General features: G+C 44.5%; 1 pseudogene; it reads left to right on the top strand.

Moving 5' to 3' along the window:
* The first annotated feature begins 16163 nt into the window (after positions 1 to 16163).
* LOC119272602 lies at positions 16164 to 19462 on the top strand (annotated as a pseudogene).
* Positions 19463 to 19805: the final 343 nt, after the last annotated feature.

Raw genomic sequence — 19805 nt, 5'->3', positions numbered from 1 at the left:
CCAATAAGGGAGCAGGTACAGTTACCTCATCAAGTTCTCTACTTTCCTCCCACTCACTTCTTTCGAGAGAAAATCCTTCTCTAGAAAAACTCTGAATTTAGCAACAAAAGTCTTGCCTTCGGATTTGTGATAGAAGGTGTACCCAACAGTCTCCTTTGGTATCCTATGAAGACATATTTCTCCGATTTGGGTTTGAGCTTATTAGGATGAAACTTTTTCATATAAGCATCACAACCCCAAACTTTAAGAAACGACAACTTTGGTTTCTTGCCAAACCACAGTTCAGATTGTGTCGTCTCAACGGACTTAGATGGTGCCCTATTTAACGTGAATGCAGCTGTCTCTAATGCATAACCCCAAAACGATAGTGGTAGATCAGTAAGAGACATCATAGATCGCACTATATCTAATAAAGTACGGTTATGACGTTCGGACACACCATTACACTATGGTGTTCCAGGTGGCGTGAGTAGTGAAACTATTTCACATTGTTTTAATTGAAGGCCAAACTCGTAACTCAAATATTTTACCTCTGCGATCATATCGTAGAAACTTTTATTTTCTTGTCACGATGATTTTCCACTTCACTCTGAAATTCTTTGAACTTTTCAAATGTTTCAGACCTTTGTTTCATCAAGTAGATATACCCATATCTGCTCAAATCATCTGTGAAGATTAGAAAATAATGATACCTGCCACGAGCCTATTCATCGGACCACATACATCAGTATGTATGATTTCCAACAAATCTGTCGCTCGCTCCATTGTTCCGGAGAACGGAGTCTTAGTCATCTTTGCCCATGAGGCATGGTTCGTAAGCATCAACTGATTCATAATCAAGTGATTCCAAAATCCCATCAGCATGGAGTTTCTTCATGCGCTTTACACCAATATGACCAAAACGGCAGTGCCACAAATAAGTTGCACTATCATTATTAACTTTGCTTCTTTTGGCTTCAATATTATGATTATGTGTATCACTACTATCGAGATCCAACAAACTATTTTCATTGGGTGTGTAACCATATAAGGTTTTATTCATGTAAACAGAACAACAATTTATTCTCTTACTTAAATGAATAACCGTATTACAATAAACATGATCAAATCATATTCATGCTCAACGCAAACACCAAATAACACTTATTCAGGTTCAACACTAATCCCGAAAGTATAGGGAGTGTGCGATGATGATCATATCAATCTTGGAACCACTTCCAACACACATCGTCACTTCACCCTTAACTAGTCTCTGTTTATTCTGTAACTCCCGTTTCGAGTTACTAATCTTAGCAACTGAACCAGTATCAAATACCAAGGGGTTGCTACGAACACTAGTAAAATACACATTAATAATCTGTATATCAAATATACCTTTGTTCACTTTGCCATCCTTCTTATCCCCAAATACTTGGGGCAGTTCCGCTTCCAGTGACCAGTTCCTTTGCAGTAGAAGCACTTAGTCTCAGGCTTAGGACCAGACTTGGGCTTCTTCACTTGAGCAGCAACTTGCTTGCCATTCTTCTTGAAGTTCCCCTTCTTCCCTTTGCCCTTTTATTGAAACTAGTGGTCTTGTCTACCATCAACACTTGATGCTCTTTCTTGATTTCTACCTTCATCGATTTCATCATCATGAAAAGCTCGGGAGTTATTTTCGTCATCCCTTGCATACTATAGTTCATCACGAAGTTCTACTAACTTGGTGATGGTGACTAGAGAATTCTGTCAATCACTATCTTATCTGAAAGATTAACTCCCACTTGATTCAAGCGATTGTAGTACTCAGACAATCTGAGCACATGCTCACTAGTTGAGCGATTCTCCTCCATCTTTTAGCTATAGAACTTGTTGGAGACTTCATATCTCTCAACTCGGGTATTTGCTTGAAATATTAACTTCAACTCCTGGAACATCTCATATGCTCCATGACGTTCAAAACGTCTTTGAAGTCCCGATTCTAAGCCATTAAGCATGGTGCGCTAAACTATCAAGTAGTCATCATATTGAGCTAGCCAAACGTTCATAACGTCTGCATCTGCTCCTGCAATAGGTCCGTCACCTAGCGGTGCATCAAGGACATAATTCTTCTGTGCAGCAATGAGGATAAACCTCAGATCACGGATCCAATCCGCATCATTGCTACTAACATATTTCAACACAATTTTCTCTAGGAACATATCAAAATAAACACAGGGAAGCAACAACGCGAGCTATTGATCTACAACATAATTTGCAAAATACTACCAGGACTAAGTTCATGATAAATTTAAGTTCAATTAATCATATTACTTAAGAACTCCCACTTAGATAGACATCCCTCTAATCCTCTAAGCGTTTACGTGATCCAAATCAACTAAACCATGTCCGATCATCACGTGAGATGGAGTAGTTTCATTGGTGAACATCGCTATGTTGCTCATATCTGCTATATGATTCACGCTCGACCTTTCGGTCTCCGTGTTCCGAGGCCATATCTGTATATTCTTGGCTCGTCAAGTATAACCTGAGTATTCTGCGTGTGCAACTGTTTTGCACCCGTTGTATTTGAACGTAGAGTCTATCACACCCGATCATCACGTGGTGTCTCAGCACGAAGAACTTTTGCAACGGTGCATACTCAGGGAGAAAACTTCTTGATAATTAGTGAGAGATCATCTTATAATGCTACCGTCAATCAAAGCAAGATAAGATGCATAAAAGATAAACATCACATGCAATCAATATAAGGGATATGATATGGCCACCATCATCTTGTGCTTGTGATCTCCATCTTCGAAGCACCGTCATGATCACCATCGTCACCGGCGCGACACCTTGATCTCCATCGTAGCATCGTTGTCGTCTCGCCAATCTTATGCTTCCATGACTATCGCTACCGCTTAGTGATAAAGTAAAGCATTACAGCGCGATTGCATTGCATATAATAAAGCGACAACCATATGCTCCTGCCAGTTGCCGATAACTCGGTTACAAAACATGATCATCTCATACAATAAAATTTAGCATCATGTCTTGACCATATCACATCACAATATGCCCTGCAAAAACAAGTTAGACGTCCTCTACTTTGTTGTTGCAAGTTTTACGTGGCTGCTACGGGCTTAAGCAAGAACCAATCTTACCTACGCATCAAAACCACAACGATAATTTGTCAAGTTGGTGCTGTTTTAACCTTCGCAAGGACCGGGCGTAGCCACACTCGGTTCAACTAAAGTTGGAGAAACTGTCACCCGCTAGCCACCTTTGTGCAAAGCACGTCGGGAGAACCGGTCTCGCGTAAGCGTACGCGTAATGTCGGTCCGGGCCGCTTCGTCCAACAATACCGCCGAACCAAAGTATGACATGCTAGTAAGCAGTATGACTTATATCGCCCACAACTCACTTGTCTTCTACTCGTGCATATAACATCAACACATAAAACCTATGCTCGGATGCCACTGTTGGGGAACGTAGTAATTTCAAAATTTTCCTACGCACACGCAAGATCATGGTGATGCATAGCAACGAGAGGGGAGAGTGTGATCTACATACCCTTGTAGATCGACAACGGAAGCGTTTGGATGATGTAGTCGTACGTCTCCATGGCCCGACCGATCAAGCACCGAAACTACGGCACCTCCGAGTTCTAGCACACGTTCAGCTCGATGACGATCCCCGGACTCCGATCCAGCAAAGTGTCGGGGAAGAGTTCCGTCAGCACGACGGCGTGGTGACGATCTTGATGTACTACTGTTGCAGGGCTTCGCCTAAGCACCGCTACAATATTATCGAGGACTATGGTGGCAGAGGGCGCCGCACACGGCTAAGAATATGATCACGTGGATCAACTTGTGTGTCTATGGGGTGCCCCCTGCCCCCGTATATAAAGGAGCAAGGGAGGAGGAGGCCGGCCCTAGGAGGGGGCGCGCCAAGTGTGGAGTCCTATTAGGACTCCCTAGTCCTAGTAGGATTCCACCTCCCATATGGAATAGGAAAAGAGCAAGGGAAAAAGAGAAGGAAGGAAGGGGGCGCCCCCCTTCCCTAGTCCAATTCAGACCAGACCAAGGGGAAGGGTGCGGCCACCCTTGAGGCCCTTTTTCTTCTTTCCCGTATGGCCCAATAAGGCCCAATACGTATTTCCGTAACTCTCCGGTACTCCAAAAAATACCCGAATCACTTGGAACCTTTCCGATGTCCGAATATAGTCATCCAATATATCGATCTTTACGTCTCGACCATTTTGAGACTCCTCGTCATGTCCCCGATCTCATCCGGGACTCCGAACTCCTTCGGTACATCAAAACTCATAAACTCATAATATAACTGTCATCGAAACCTTAAGCGTGCGGACCCTACGGTTCGAGAACAATGTAGACATGACCGAGACACGTCTTCGGTCAATAACCAATAGCGGGACCTGGATGCCCATATTGGATCCTACATATTCTACGAAGATCTTTTATCGGTCAGACCGCATAACAACATACGTTGTTCCCTTTGTCATCGGTATGTTACTTGCCCGAGATTCGATCGTCGGTATCCTATACCTAGTTCAATCTCGTTACCGGCAAGTCTCTTTACTCGTTCCGTAATACATCATCTCACAACTAACTCATTAGTTGCAATGCTTGCAAGGCTTTATGTGATGTGCATTACCGAGAGGGCCTAGAGATACCTCTCCGACAATCGGAGTGACAAATCCTAATCTCGAAATACGCCAACCCAACATGTACCTTTGGAGACACCTGTAGAGCTCCTTTATAATCACCCAGTTACGTTGTGACGTTTGGTAGCACACAAAGTGTTCCTCCGACAAACGGGAGTTGCATAATCTCATAGTCATAGGAACATGTATAAGTCATGAAGAAAGCAATAGCAACATACTAAACGATCGGGTGCTAAGCTAATGGAATGGGTCATGTCAATCACATCATTCTCCTAATGATGTGATCCCGTTAATCAAATAACAACTCTTTTGTTTATGGTTAGGAAACATAACCATCTTCGATTAACGAGCTAGTCAAGTAGAGGCATACTAGTGACACTCTGTTTGTCTATGTATTCACACATGTATTATGTTTCCGGTTAATACAATTCTAGCATGAATAATAAACATTTATCATGAAATAAGGAAATAAATAATAACTTTATTATTGCCTCTAGGGCATATTTCCTTCAGTCTCCCACTTGCACTAGAGTCAATAATCTAGTTCGCATGGCCATGTGATTTAACAGCAATAGTTCACATCACCATGTGATTAACACCCATAGTCCACATCGATATGTGACCAACACCCAAAGGGTACTAAGGTGTGATCATGTTTTTCTTGTGAGATAATTTTAGTCACCGGGTCTGTTATATTCAAATCCGTAAGTATTTTGCAAATATTTATGTCAACAATGCTCTGCACGGAACTACTCTAGCTAATTGCTCCCACTTTCAATATGTATCTAGATTGAGACTTAGATTCATCTAGATAGTGTCAAAACTTGCATCGACGTAACCCTTTAGGACTAACCTTTTGTCACTTCCATAATCGAGAAACATATCCTTATTCCACTAAGGATAATTTTGACCGTTGTCCAGTGATCTACTCCTAGATCACTATTGTACTCCCTTGCCAAACTTAGTGGTAGGGTATACAATAGATCTGGTACATAGCATGGCATACTTTATAAAACCTATGGCTGAGGCATAGGGAATGACTTTCATTCTCTTTCTATCTTCTGCCGTGGTCGGGCTTTGAGTCTTACTCAATTTCACACCTTGTAACACAGGCAGGAACTCTTTCTTTGACTGTTCCATTTTGAACTACTTCAAAATCTTGTCAAGGTATGTACTCATTGAAAAAAACTTATCAAGCGTCTTGATCTATCTCTATAGATCTTGATGCTCAATATGTAAGCAGCTTCACCGAGGTCTTTCTTTGAAAAATTCCTTTCAAACACTCCTTTATGCTTTGCAGAATAATTCTACATTATTTCCGATCAACAATATGTCATTCACATATACTTATCAGAAATGCTTTAGTGCTCCCACTCACTTTCTTGTAAATACAGGCTTCACCGTAAGTCTGTATAAAACTATATGCTTTGATCAACTTATCAAAGCGTATATTCCAACTCCGAGATGCTTGCACCAGTCCATAGATGGATCGCTGGAGCTTGCTTATTTTGTTAGCACCTTTAGGATTGACAAAATCTTCTGGTTGCATCATATACAACTCTTACTTTAAGAAATCCATTAAGGATTGCAGTTTTGTTATCCATTTGCCAGATTTCATAAAATGCGGCAATTGCTAACATGATTTGGACAAACTTTTAAGCATCGATACGAGTGAGAAAATCTCATCGTAGTCAACACCTTGAACTTTGTCGAAAACCTTTTGCGACTATTCTAGCTTTGTAGATAGTAACACTACTATCAGCGTCCTTCTTTCTCTTGAAGATCCATTTATTTTCTATGGCTTGCCGATCATCAGACAAATCCATCAAAGTCCAAACTTTGTTCTCATACATGGATCATATCTCAGATTTCATGGCCTCAAACCATTTCGCGGAATCTGGGCTCATCATCGCTTCCTCATAGTTCGCAAGTTCGTTATGGTCTAGTAACATGACTTCCAGAACAGGATTACCGTACCACTCTGGTGCGGATCTCACTCTGGTTTACCTACGAGATTCGATAGTGACTTGATCTGAAGTTACATGATCATCATTATTAGCTTCCTCACTAATTGGTGTAGTAGTCACAGGAACAGATTTCTGTGATGAACTACTTTTCAATAAGGGAGCAGGTACAGTTACCTCATCAAGTTCTCTACTTTCCTCCCACTCACTTCTTTCGAGAGAAACTCCTTCTCTAGAAAAACTCTGAATTTAGCAACAAAAGTCTTGCCTTCGGATTTGTGATAGAAGGTGTACCCAACAGTCTCCTTTGGGTATCCTATGAAGATATATTTCTCCGATTTGGGTTTGAGCTTATTAGGATGAAACTTTTTCATATAAGCATCACAACCCCAAACTTTAAGAAACGACAACTTTGGTTTCTTGCCAAACCACAGTTCAGATTGTGTCGTCTCAACGGACTTAGATGGTGCCCTATTTAACGTGAATGCAGCTGTCTCTAATGCATAACCCCAAAACGATAGTGGTAGATCGGTAAGAGACATCATAGATCGCACTATATCTAATAAAGTACGGTTATGATGTTCGGACACACCATTACACTATGGTGTTCCAGGTGGCGTGAGTAGTGAAACTATTTCACATTGTTTTAATTAAAGACCAAACTCGTAACTCAAATATTTTACCTCTGCGATCATATCATAGAAACTTTTATTTTCTTGTCACGATGATTTTCCACTTCACTCTGAAATTCTTTGAACTTTTCAAATGTTTCAGACCTTTGTTTCATCAAGTAGATATACCCATATCTGCTCAAATCATCTGTGAAGATTAGAAAATAATGATACCTGCCACGAGCCTATTCATCGGACCACATACATCAGTATGTATGATTTCCAACAAATCTGTCGCTCGCTCCATTGTTCCGGAGAACGGAGTCTTAGTCATCTTTGCCCATGAGGCATGGTTCGTAAGCATCAACTGATTCATAATCAAGTGATTCCAAAATCCCATCAGCATGGAGTTTCTTCATGCGCTTTACACCAATATGACCTAAACGGCAGTGCCACAAATAAGTTGCACTATCATTATTAACTTTGCTTCTTTTGGCTTCAATATTATGATTATGTGTATCACTACGATCGAGATCCAACGAACTATTTTCATTGGGTGTGTAACCATATAAGGTTTTATTCATGTAAACAGAACAACAATTTATTCTCTTACTTAAATGAATAACCGTATTACAATAAACATGATCAAATCATATTCATGCTCAACGCAAACACCAAATAACACTTATTCAGGTTCAACACTAATCCCGAAAGTATAGGGAGTGTGCGATGATGATCATATCAATCTTGGAACCACTTTCAACACACATCGTCACTTCACCCTTAACTAGTCTCTGTTTATTCTGTAACTCCTGTTTCGAGTTACTAATCTTAGCAACTGAACCAGTATCAAATACCAAGGGGTTGCTACGAACACTAGTAAAATACACATTAATAATCTGTATATCAAATATACCTTTGTTCACTTTGCCATCCTTCTTATCCCCAAATACTTGGGGCAGTTCCGCTTCCAGTGACCAGTTCCTTTGCAGTAGAAGCACTTAGTCTCAGGCTTAGGACCAGACTTGGGCTTCTTCACTTGAGCAGCAACTTGCTTGCCGTTCTTCTTGAAGTTCCCCTTCTTCCCTTTGCCCTTTTATTGAAACTAGTGGTCTTGTCTACCATCAACACTTGATGCTCTTTCTTGATTTCTACCTTCATTGATTTCATCATCATGAAAAGCTCGGGAGTCATTTTCATCATCCCTTGCATACTATAGTTCATCACGAAGTTCTACTAACTTGGTGATGGTGACTAGAGAATTCTGTCAATCACTATCTTATCTGAAAGATTAACTCCCACTTTATTCAAGCGATTGTAGTACTCAGACAATCTGAGCACATGCTCACTAGTTGAGCGATTCTCCTCCATCTTTTAGCTATAGAACTTGTTGGAGACTTCATATCTCTCAACTCGGGTATTTGCTTGAAATATTAACTTCAACTCCTGGAACATCTCATATGCTCCATGACGTTCAAAACGTCTTTGAAGTCCCGATTCTAAGCCATTAAGCATGGTGCGCTAAACTATCAAGTAGTCATCATATTGAGCTAGCCAAACGTTCATAACGTCTGCATCTGCTCCTGCAATAGGTCCGTCACCTAGCGGTGCATCAAGGACATAATTCTTCTGTGCAGCAATGAGGATAAACCTCAGATCACGGATCCAATCCGCATCATTGCTACTAACATATTTCAACACAATTTTCTCTAGGAACATATCAAAATAAACACAGGGAAGCAACAACGCGAGCTATTGATCTACAACATAATTTGCAAAATACTACCAGGACTAAGTTCATGATAAATTTAAGTTCAATTAATCATATTACTTAAGAACTCCCACTTAGATAGACATCCCTCTAATCCTCTAAGCGTTTACGTGATCCAAATCAACTAAACCATGTCTGATCATCACGTGAGATGGAGTAGTTTCATTGGTGAACATCGCTATGTTGCTCATATCTGCTATATGATTCACGCTCGACCTTTCGGTCTCCGTGTTCCGAGGCCATATCTGTATATTCTTGGCTCGTCAAGTATAACCTGAGTATTCTGCGTGTGCAACTGTTTTGCACCCGTTGTATTTGAACATAGAGTCTATCACACCCGATCATCACGTGGTGTCTCAGCACGAAGAACTTTCGTAACGGTGCATACTCAGGGAGAACACTTCTTGATAATTAGTGAGAGATCATCTTATAATGCTACCGTCAATCAAAGCAAGATAAGATGCATAAAAGATAAACATCACATGCAATCAATATAAGTGATATGATATGGACACCATCATCTTGTGCTTGTGATCTTCCTCTTCGAAGCACCGTCATGATCACCATCGTCACCGGCGCGACACCTTGATCTCCATCGTAGCATCGTTGTCGTCTCGCCAATCTTATGCTTCCATGACTATCGCTACCGCTTAGTGATAAAGTAAAGCATTACAGCGCGATTGCATTGCATACAATAAAGCGACAACCATATGCTCCTGCCAGTTGCCGATAACTCGGTTACAAAACATGATCATCTCATACAATAAAATTTAGCATCATGTCTTGACCATATCACATCACAATATGCCCTGCAAAAACAAGTTAGACGTCCTCTACTTTGTTGTTGCAAGTTTTACGTGGCTGCTACGGGCTTAAGCAAGAACCAATCTTACCTACGCATCAAAACCACAACGATAGTTTGTCAAGTTGGTGCTGTTTTAACCTTCGCAAGGACCGGGCGTAGCCACACTCGGTTCAACTGAAGTTGGAGAAACTGTCACCCGCTAGCCACCTTTGTGCAAAGCACGTCGGGAGAACCGGTCTCGCGTAAGCGTACGCGTAATGTCGGTCCGGGCCGCTTCGTCCAACAATACCGCCGAACCAAAGTATGACATGCTGGTAAGCAATATGACTTATATCGCCCACAACTCACTTGTGTTTTACTCGTGCATATAACATCAACACATAAAACCTATTCTCGGATGCCACTATTGGGGAACGTAGTAATTTCAAAATTTTCCTACGCACACGCAAGATCATGGTGATGCATAGCAATGAGAGGGGAGAATGTGATCTACGTACCCTTGTAGATCGACAACGGAAGCGTTTGGTTGATGTAGTCGTACGTCTCCACGGCCCGACCGATCAAGCACTGAAACTACGGCACCTCCGAGTTCTAGCACACGTTCAGCTCGATGACGATCCCCGAACTCCGATCCAGCAAAGTGTCGGGGAAGAGTTCCGTCAGCACGACGGCGTGGTGACGATCTTGATGTACTACTGTTGCAGGGCTTCGTCTAAGCACCGCTATAATATTATCGAGGACTATGGTGGCAGGGGGCGCCGCACACGGCTAAGAATATGATCATGTGGATCAACTTGTGTGTCTATGGGGCGCCCCCTGCCCCCGTATATAAAGGAGCAAGGGAGGCGGAGGCCGGCCCTAGGAGGGGGCGCGCCAAGTGTGGAGTCCTACTAGGACTCCCTAGTCCTAGTAGGATTCCACCTCCCATATGGAATAGGAAAAGGGCAAGGGAAAAGGAGAAGGAAGGAAGGGGGCGCCCCCCTTCCCTAGTCCAATTCGGACCAGACCAAGGGGAGGGGTGCGGCCACCCTTGAGGCCCTTTTTCTTCTTTCCCGTATGGCCCAATAAGGCCCAATACGTATTCCCGTAACTCTCCGGTACTCCAAAAAATACCCGAATCACTCGGAACCTTTCCGATGTCCGAATATAGTCGTCCAATATATCGATCTTTACATCTCGACCATTTCGAGACTCCTCGTCATGTCCCCGATCTCATCCGGGACTCCGAACTCCTTCGGTACATCAAAACTCATAAACTCATAATATAACTGTCACCGAAACCTTAAGCGTGCGGACCCTATGGTTCGAGAACAATGTAGACATAACCGAGACACGTCTTTGGTCAATAACCAATAGCGGGACCTGGATGCCCATATTGGCTCCTACATATTCTACGAAGATCTTTTATCGGTCAGACCGCATAACAACATACGTTGTTTCCTTTGTCATCGGTATGTTACTTGCCCGAGATTCGATCGTCGGTATCCTATACCTAGTTCAATCTCGTTACCGGCAAGTCTCTTTACTCGTTCCGTAATACATCATCTCACAACTAACTCATTAGTTGCAATGCTTGCAAGGCTTTATGTGATGTGCATTACCGAGAGGGCCCAGAGATACCTCTCCGACAATCGGAGTGACAAATCCTAATCTCGAAATACGCCAACCCAACATGTACCTTTGGAGACACCTGTAGAGCTCCTTTATAATCACCCAGTTATGTTGTGACGTTTGGTAGCACACAAAGTGTTCCTCCGGCAAACGGGAGTTGCATAATCTCATAGTCATAGGAACATGTATAAGTCATGAAGAAAGCAATAGCAACATACTGAACGATCGGGTGCTAAGCTAATGGAATGGGTCATGTCAATCACATCATTCTCCTAATGATGTGATCCCGTTAATCAAATAACAACTCTTTTGTTTATGGTTAGGAAACATAACCATCTTTGATTAACGAGCTAGTCAAGTAGAGGCATACTAGTGACACTCTGTTTGTCTATGTATTCACACATGTATTATGTTTCCGGTTAATACAATTCTAGCATGAATAATAAACATTTATCATGAAATAAGGAAATAAATAATAACTTTATTATTGCCTCTAGGGCATATTTCCTTCACCAGGCAGCGGTAACACAGATTGCCAAATCTCCTCTTGAATCCTTCAGCGGCAGCAGACGGAGCAGGGCGATCATGGGTCCGCAGACGCAAATCTTTTAAGCACCGGGCATCCTCACACGCCTGACGCCTCGCCGTCTTCAGAGCACGCCGAGAGGAGACCTCCGTCCGGCCCACGCCAGCCCCATCAGCAATAGATGCCGAGCCAGACGGAGCAAGAGAGAAACGAATCACCGGTGCAGCCAAGGCCATCGCCGCATTAGGGCCATCCACAGGGCAAGGCTCCAGCCCGGCGACAAGCGAATCCTCGCGGCCATGCACTACCACGATTGACTGCAGGCTAGACCTGTCGGGCGCAGCCACCACTGCGGCCCAAGATGGAGGTGGGAGCACTACGACGGGCGGCTGCGAAGCAGACAGAGGACAAGAAGAGGAGCTGGGGGAATCACTTACCCGGATCTCACCAGCGCTCACCTCCCGTAGAGCCACACATGGGAAGATCCGCCCGGAGACTGAGTCCGCGAGGCTGGGCATCGAGGCATCCCATGCATCCTGCAAGGCGACACAGGGCAGGACCCGGCCGAAGGCAGCATCAATGAAGGCCGACGCGGCGAGGGGGGCTGCGCATGGCGCGGTGGGTGAGGCAGGAGCGGTAGGTGAGGGCCGCGGAGGCGCCCGAGCGAGAGCCATGCCGAACACAGCCTAGTTTTGTGGATACTCGCGATTTGAAGATCCAGAGCTACTATGGGAGGCATGAGTTTTGCGTCTCTCATGGGAGGCATGGGAGCACCTCCGGGTGACATGGATGGACGCATGTCTTCCGGTGTGCCTCACATACCTTCGCATGATGCCGTTGGAGATCTTGCCAACACCTTCCGAGCTTCCCATAATGATGCGGCGTGCGACAATGAAGAGGAGGAAGAATCGTCTTCGGGTGAGGAAGAAGAATCGGGGGAAGAGGAGGACGAAGATGAGGATGCGGCATGATTGTTGATGTGCCATTTGTTTGTGTGAACTTTTATGTCATGATGAAGTTGGTTGGGTGATTTTGAACCTGGCTAGATGATTTTGAACTTGGTTGGATGATGATGTGATGTGGCATGATTTTGAACTTCTATGTCATGAACTTGGTTGGGTGATTTTAAACTATGCTATATCTTGTTTCGATGTTTGAAATATCACTATATTGTCTCCAAAATAAATATATTGCAAGCGTCGGCTGCTCGCGCGCTGTAGTTTAGCGCGTCTGCTGGAACGGCGCGTGTGCGCAATTTTTTGCAGCAGCCGCTGGAGCCAGTGCTCCACGGCGCGCAAAAACTGGCTATTTTGATGCTATAAATATATTTTTAGCGCGCCGCTCGTTACGCGGCTGTTGGAGATGCTCTAACTCCAGAGCAGGCAAGTGTAAAGTCAAGCTCCAGAGCAGGCAAGTGTAAAGTCAAGTAGCAGGCTGGCTATTATGTACCATGCCAGTCGCTAATGCCAGTATGGCATGAAATTTCCATAAGGAGGAAGCCACACTTTCTGAAAAGCAACACAAAAACTGATGTACTACTAGCTGTCAAATTGATAGCATTATTCAAAAGCACAAGCGCAATTCAATTCTAAGCAACCCAAGTGCGAGGCGGTGCATCTGTGTTTGCATTTGCTAATTTTGTTTTGCTCCCCTCTCGCGTCGCCCCCCTCGCGGGTGACACAAGGGCCAACCTCTGTCGCCAACGACCCTCCTCGACGTCCCGTCCTCCCCTCCGCCGCCGCAGGTAGTCGGCGCCGGGCAAAGCTCGTGCGTGCAACGCGGTGGCGGAGGGCCTCTCCCCTCTCCCCCGAATCCATGGGTGGTGCAGACGCCCAGATCTGTGGAGATGCGGCCCCCACTTCGGCCTACGGCGGCGTGACGTCCCAGCAGCGGCGGCTGTGCTGGTGCCGGTGGGAATCGGCCGGATGCACAGGGGGCGACGGTCACCGGGGCGACGACCCCACGGCTGGGTGGCGGCGCGCCCGTTGGTCCGACCGGTTCCGGCTCGTCCCGGATCTGGTGACTACCGGACGACGCGGGGGGTGGCGGCGGCCCGGCTGGCGCCGGTGGTTCGCTGGTCTACCGGAGATCTAGGAGTATCATCGTCTCCGACTCGATCTGCTCCAGTTCCTGCTAGCTCTGGTATGGGGAGACTGTCGTCATCTCCCGATGTTGGCTGCATGGATCTGGCGGCGGCGGCTGGATCCTTTTGATCTAGTCTCCGACAGAGAAGGCGGCGGTCCGTGCACAAGAAGCTGGATGGAGTTCTTCAAACAGATCTAGGTGAAAACCTACTCTTGGCTAGATGCCAAAGCCGGCGGTGGCAGCGCTCTACGACGTCGTTCCCTTCTTGAAGGCATCGCGGTGGAGAAGTTACTACTATATGCTACCTTCGGGTGTACGCGGGCTCGCGGGACCAGTGGACGACGTCTTTTGGTGGAGCGGTGCTTCATCATACACATGGATGGTGACAGATCTAGCTGGCATGGCGCCCCGGAGATTAGGAGTCTGATGTGCGATGATGGACTCGCGCAGGAGGGTGACATTGTCTGGCGTCGTGATGGCGTCGACGTCTGGTAGACCGGGCAAGGTGGATGTAGTAGTACAACACTGAAGATGGTTTGATGACAAGTGGCTGCGGCGGCCTCATACCCGGCACGCGTCCTGATTGAGGAGTGCGCCGGACTCGTAGGTGCCCCATACCCGGCAGGCGTCTTGGTTGGGACCTCAGGTTTTAGATGTCTAGGTTTGGCTGCGATGTTTGTTTGGTATTAGGCTCAGGCTATCGTCGCCTCTTCATCAATTGGATAGGAGTAATGACAGTTGTTGCTTAGACGGTGACTTTAGTCTTACTGTTGTATGATTTTATAAGGTCTTGTGAGAATAACTAATAAAGTGGTAGTATGCATCGCCCAGATGCGGAGGCCGGGGGTCCTCCTTCCTTATAAAAAACCCAAGTGTATTGTCAAAGTCACTCATTTGTGGTATTCGATTGTGCAAAATAGTAGGAATAAACAGAACTATGATTCGCAATTCATGACCATTAACCCAAGCATACTAACAACTCAAAACATAGCAATGCGCTGCAAATCACCAGGCACCAGCAGCACAACAAGCCAAACGCACCACGAAATTCCCAAATAACACGCAGCTGAAATCGCAAGCACGCAGATGGAAATGGAACGGAAAGATGGGATGGGAGGACGCAACTGCCTGGGAAGTGGGAGATGACGACCCCAGTGGCAACTAGCGCATCATGCGCCGCGCGGTGATGGCGAGCGGGCCGCGGACGCCGGCGGTGCGGACCGCGGTGGAGACACGCTGGGCGACACGGCAGACGTTGATGTTCCGGGGGACGTGGCAGTTCCTGAAGTCCCACCACACCGACACCTTCACCGCCTTGCCCTCCTCCTCGTACCACCGCCGCCTGTCGCCGCCGTAGTGCGGGCTTCCCGCCGCCTCCAATGCCGAGAAGAGGCGGCGGCGGTGGCCGTGTCCCTAGTAGCGGCAGCATGAATCGGCGCCGACACTCCCGCTCGGCCAGGGTGGGCTTTCGGTTCGTGGCAGGGTTTTGTTTGCTTAAACCCTTTTAAACAGAGGTCGAAAACCGCCCACCGTCCGATGCACTCCGAACGGCTTCGATCTGGCGGAATGGTCACACCGCCCAAACGCACTTCTCAGGTGGCCCGGATCAACAAGCCCTCGAACCCCCCAGCCGCTCCGGCGACGGTCCGGCGGTCGCCTTCCTCCTCCCGCTTCGACTAAGGTTAGCCCCCCTCCTCTCCCATCTCCTTCTGCTTCTCCGTCTTCATGCCTTCATCGTGCCCCACACTCGTGAGCTCGTTGCTCCAGATCCACGAACACGGGCAACGGTTCCTCCTCTTCTTTCAGCCAATCGTCACGTCACAGGCGAGCAGAACCTCCTCCTTCTCCTCCTACCCCCTAGATCTTTCTGGCAAACCTTCTACTTTATTTTGGTTGGCAATGAACATTTGATAATTGCCCTTATCTGACACGCCACTTTAAAATCATTACTTATAATTTAACACCTTTTCATGTTCAGAATTTGTTTCCATACGCCAGTGATTTAGCTAGAGATTAAGCATGATGTATCAATATGGACAACATGAGTTTGATTTAAAGGTCACTAGCCTGCATTGTTTAGACTCTCTTTTCCATTAGTGAATGAATCGGCTTATGTTATTTCAGGTTTAAGTGTTTCGGAACACAATGGATGGGCAGAGCAGAAAGCACAGGATTTTGATGGTGTCTGACTTTTTCTTCCCAAACTTTGGCGGTGTGGAAAGCCACATCTATTATCTATCGCAGTGCCTCCTTAAGCTTCGCCATAAGGTCTTTACCTAATGAACTACGTGTTTGTTATCCTGCTCTGCTCATTTATACTATTTCTGAGTAAACTTTTGAGAAAATGCCATTTGTTATTCTGTAGGTTGTTGTCATGACACATGCATATGGGAAACGTTCTGGAGTACGATATGTTACTGACGGCTTGAAGGTTTATTATGTGCCATGGAGGCCATTCCTGACGCAGAATACACTGCCTACATTATTCATGACATTTCCAATTATAAGGACCATTCTTATTCGTGAGAAGATATCAGTTGTGCATGGGCATCAGGCCTTTTCAACAATGTGCCATGAAGCATTGATGCATGCTAGGACGATGGGGTACAAAGTTGTCTTCACGGACCACTCGCTTTATGGTTTTGCTGATGTTGGAAGCATTCACATGAATAAGGTGCTGCAGTTTACTCTTGCAGATATTGATCAGGCCATATGTGTATCTCACACAAGCAAAGAGAACACTGTCTTGAGGTCAGGGATATCTCCAGAGAAGGTTTTCATGGTTCCTAATGCAGTGGATACTACAATGTTTACTCCCTCCTCGAACCGCTTAAGCTGTGATGTAATCATTATTGTTGTGATAAGTAGATTAGTATATTGAAAAGGTGCCGACCTTCTTGTTGAAGTCATTCCAGAAGTATGCCCTTTATTTCCAAAGGTGGGTTATAGCTAAAAACTACAGCACTCTTTGCATGAGCCACTCATGAAATAAGAAAAGGTGAACTACATGTATTTACTATAAGGCCGAAAAAGTTCGTAACTCGGCATATAGACATACTGTTTTGATCACTGTCATCCTTTCTGGTCTGATATATATAATAAATTGCCTGACAGTTCAGCTTCGTAGAATGTTTTGGTTCATACGTTACCATCTTGCACCTTTACTTTCTTATTCTATGTTGTTTTGGAGTTATAGTGGATTATGTTCCCTCAGTTAATAAATCTTGGATTTCTCAGGTTCGTTTTATTGTTGGAGGCGATGGTCCAAAACGTGTGCGACTTGAAGAGATGAGGGAGAAGTTCTCCCTTCAGAATAGAGTTGAGATGTTAGGGGCTGTACCTCGTGCTCAAGTATGATCTGTTCTGATATCTGGTCATATATTTCTTAACAGGTACCTTTCTGAGTATTCATTCTTTTGTGTTCAAAATATCTAGATTGTTGGTTATATATGTGCCTTTTTCTGTTCTTACTGGATTTCTACTTTGCCATCGATTATCGTATACTCTTATCTGTTGAAATAGTCCTGTCAGGTTCCAATTTTCAGTTTTTGTTGCGATGGATGAAGTTGCTTTTACCAAACTTGTCCATTGAATTCTGAAAACCCATGGCGTCTGTGGCAATGATCACTACCATTAACAGAGTAGCTAAAATTGCTGTATTTGAATGTTTGAATGCTTAGCGCTCTCCTAGAACAGATATTTTGAGCCACTTTGGATACATTGGATCTTTTCTGCACTTGGTCATATTCGTGCCAGATTATTGAATAATTGTTCCTGTGAACCTCTGGTTCTTCAAACATGTATGTAGAATATCATGTGATAAAACATACTGATGTTGCGGGAATATTTCTTATGGAATTATAAGTATGTATTTCATGGACCTAATGCAAACAGAAAGAAAATAGTTTTTCTTTTTCACTTACATAATCCTAATATTGTTTGAAAATTAGAAGGTGGATAAGTTAACATTGTTTATGAAAGTTGTGCATAGTGCAATTAACCATGGTAATACTGAGACGTGAGGCTTAGCCTTTGCTCTTGTAGTTCGCTTACAGAAGCATTTTGCATAGCCATTCTGGAAGCAGCAAGCTGCGGGCTGTTGACAGTAAGCACTAGAGTCGGAGGGGTTCCAGAGGTATGCTATTTATAATTTTGAAGTTTTTCTTTTGTAGAGAAAAATAAATTCCAGCTAGTTGGACAATTTGCAGTTTCCTACAAATGACTCTTTTTCAGGTTCTACCAGATGACATGATAGTGCTTGCAGAACCAGATCCAGAAGATATGGTACGAGCTGTCAGGCAAGCCATCGACATACTTCCTGGTATAGATCCCCAAATTATGCATCGTCCGGTGAGTTTTAACTCTATGCACCTGGTCGACCTTACTGCGCATTGGACCCCTCTCAGAAAAGGGCGTTCTGCACCAGTTTTTCCTTTAGTAGAAAATTGATATGCAAAGTCCTTTTGTGCTTATTCAAATCTAATGTGCATCGTAGATGAAAAAACTCTATAGTTGGGATGATGTGGCCAAAAGAACAGAGATTGTCTACGATCGTGCAATGCAGTCATCAAACACTAATTTGCTAGATCGTCTTCCCCGGTGAGTAAAAGGTAGAGCAGGGACTGTAAATTCATCTTCTGTCATTTCAGATTATTTGTAACTGAAGACCAGATTTTATTTTTGGATCGTCAGCTGTCCTTACATATATTGTCTGTCAAAGTGTTAATTCTATACTTTTTATGTTCCATATAGTGGTTAGCTGTACTGGTCAAACTGTGGGCAATACCACCACATTTTCCCAACGACGGCAAACACAAAAGGAAGTCGCTGATGTTCTGTACCCTTAATGGTGTAGATACCTGACATGTGGAGTTTGGGCAGGCAAACTGTTTTGCCTCGTTATGATCATAAATTACCTTGTGTGGTGCCTTCTAGAATTCCTCTGGGTAATTTTTTTTACCCATGCTTTTCTCATTTTCTGGAGATTGACGAAATTGTAATAGTGTTTCTCTCCCTCTCAGCCCGCTGAAGGTATTGAAGAGGTCTCAGATATAGGGCCACTGCACATTCAATTGGATTCAGCAGATGACCAGTGTGAGATGCAAGTAAATTGAACTATTCTTCCAACCATTGTGGCATGGATCGTATAGGAGGTCATGGTATCTATTTTAGGCTGGCTCCCACTCCGGAATTTCTTTCGGTGTTTCCTTGACCTGCAATGACTGTTTTGAGAACATGTCTTTATGAATGAGATTGCTGATACGGGAATTTACAGTCCTGTTGCATAAAGCTAATGGTGTGGGTAGTAATGCCATTCTCAACTTCTTGTGTGATGTAACTGTATGCTCCATCAGTATGTCGGTTGAACTGTCTCTTGTGCCAATCCTGGGACGCCAGCTGCTTGTTCGTGCTAGTTTTGACTACAAGAGATTACGGTTTTTGATATTGATTTGGATGATAAACTTTGGAGACAGTTGGCATAAAATTTTGAAGCTCGTTTTGTCATGAATTTGCTCTTTTTGGAAACATATGGAGATAACTTGGTTGGTCCATCCAAATTCAGTATGTGTTTGGCTATTACTACATACGAACATGAATAAGACCAGGAAAGAAAGAGAGTGAGAATAAAAGGGTTAGAGGTCGGTGTACTCGTACTTTCATCCGTAGCGGCGGTCGAAGACGAGGCGGCTTCTGCTGCCGCCATGTCTTTCCATGGTAAAAGTTGCAGGGTGGATTGGCCCCATGCCGTATGTTATTAATATTATTAATAAACCAACAGAAAGTACT

This window comes from Triticum dicoccoides, chromosome 3A (assembly GCF_002162155.2).
Source record: "Triticum dicoccoides isolate Atlit2015 ecotype Zavitan chromosome 3A, WEW_v2.0, whole genome shotgun sequence".
Taxonomy (NCBI): domain Eukaryota; kingdom Viridiplantae; phylum Streptophyta; class Magnoliopsida; order Poales; family Poaceae; genus Triticum; species Triticum dicoccoides.
The sequence above is the reverse complement of the archived record's forward strand: the minus strand, read 5'-3'. Positions and strand labels throughout refer to the sequence as shown.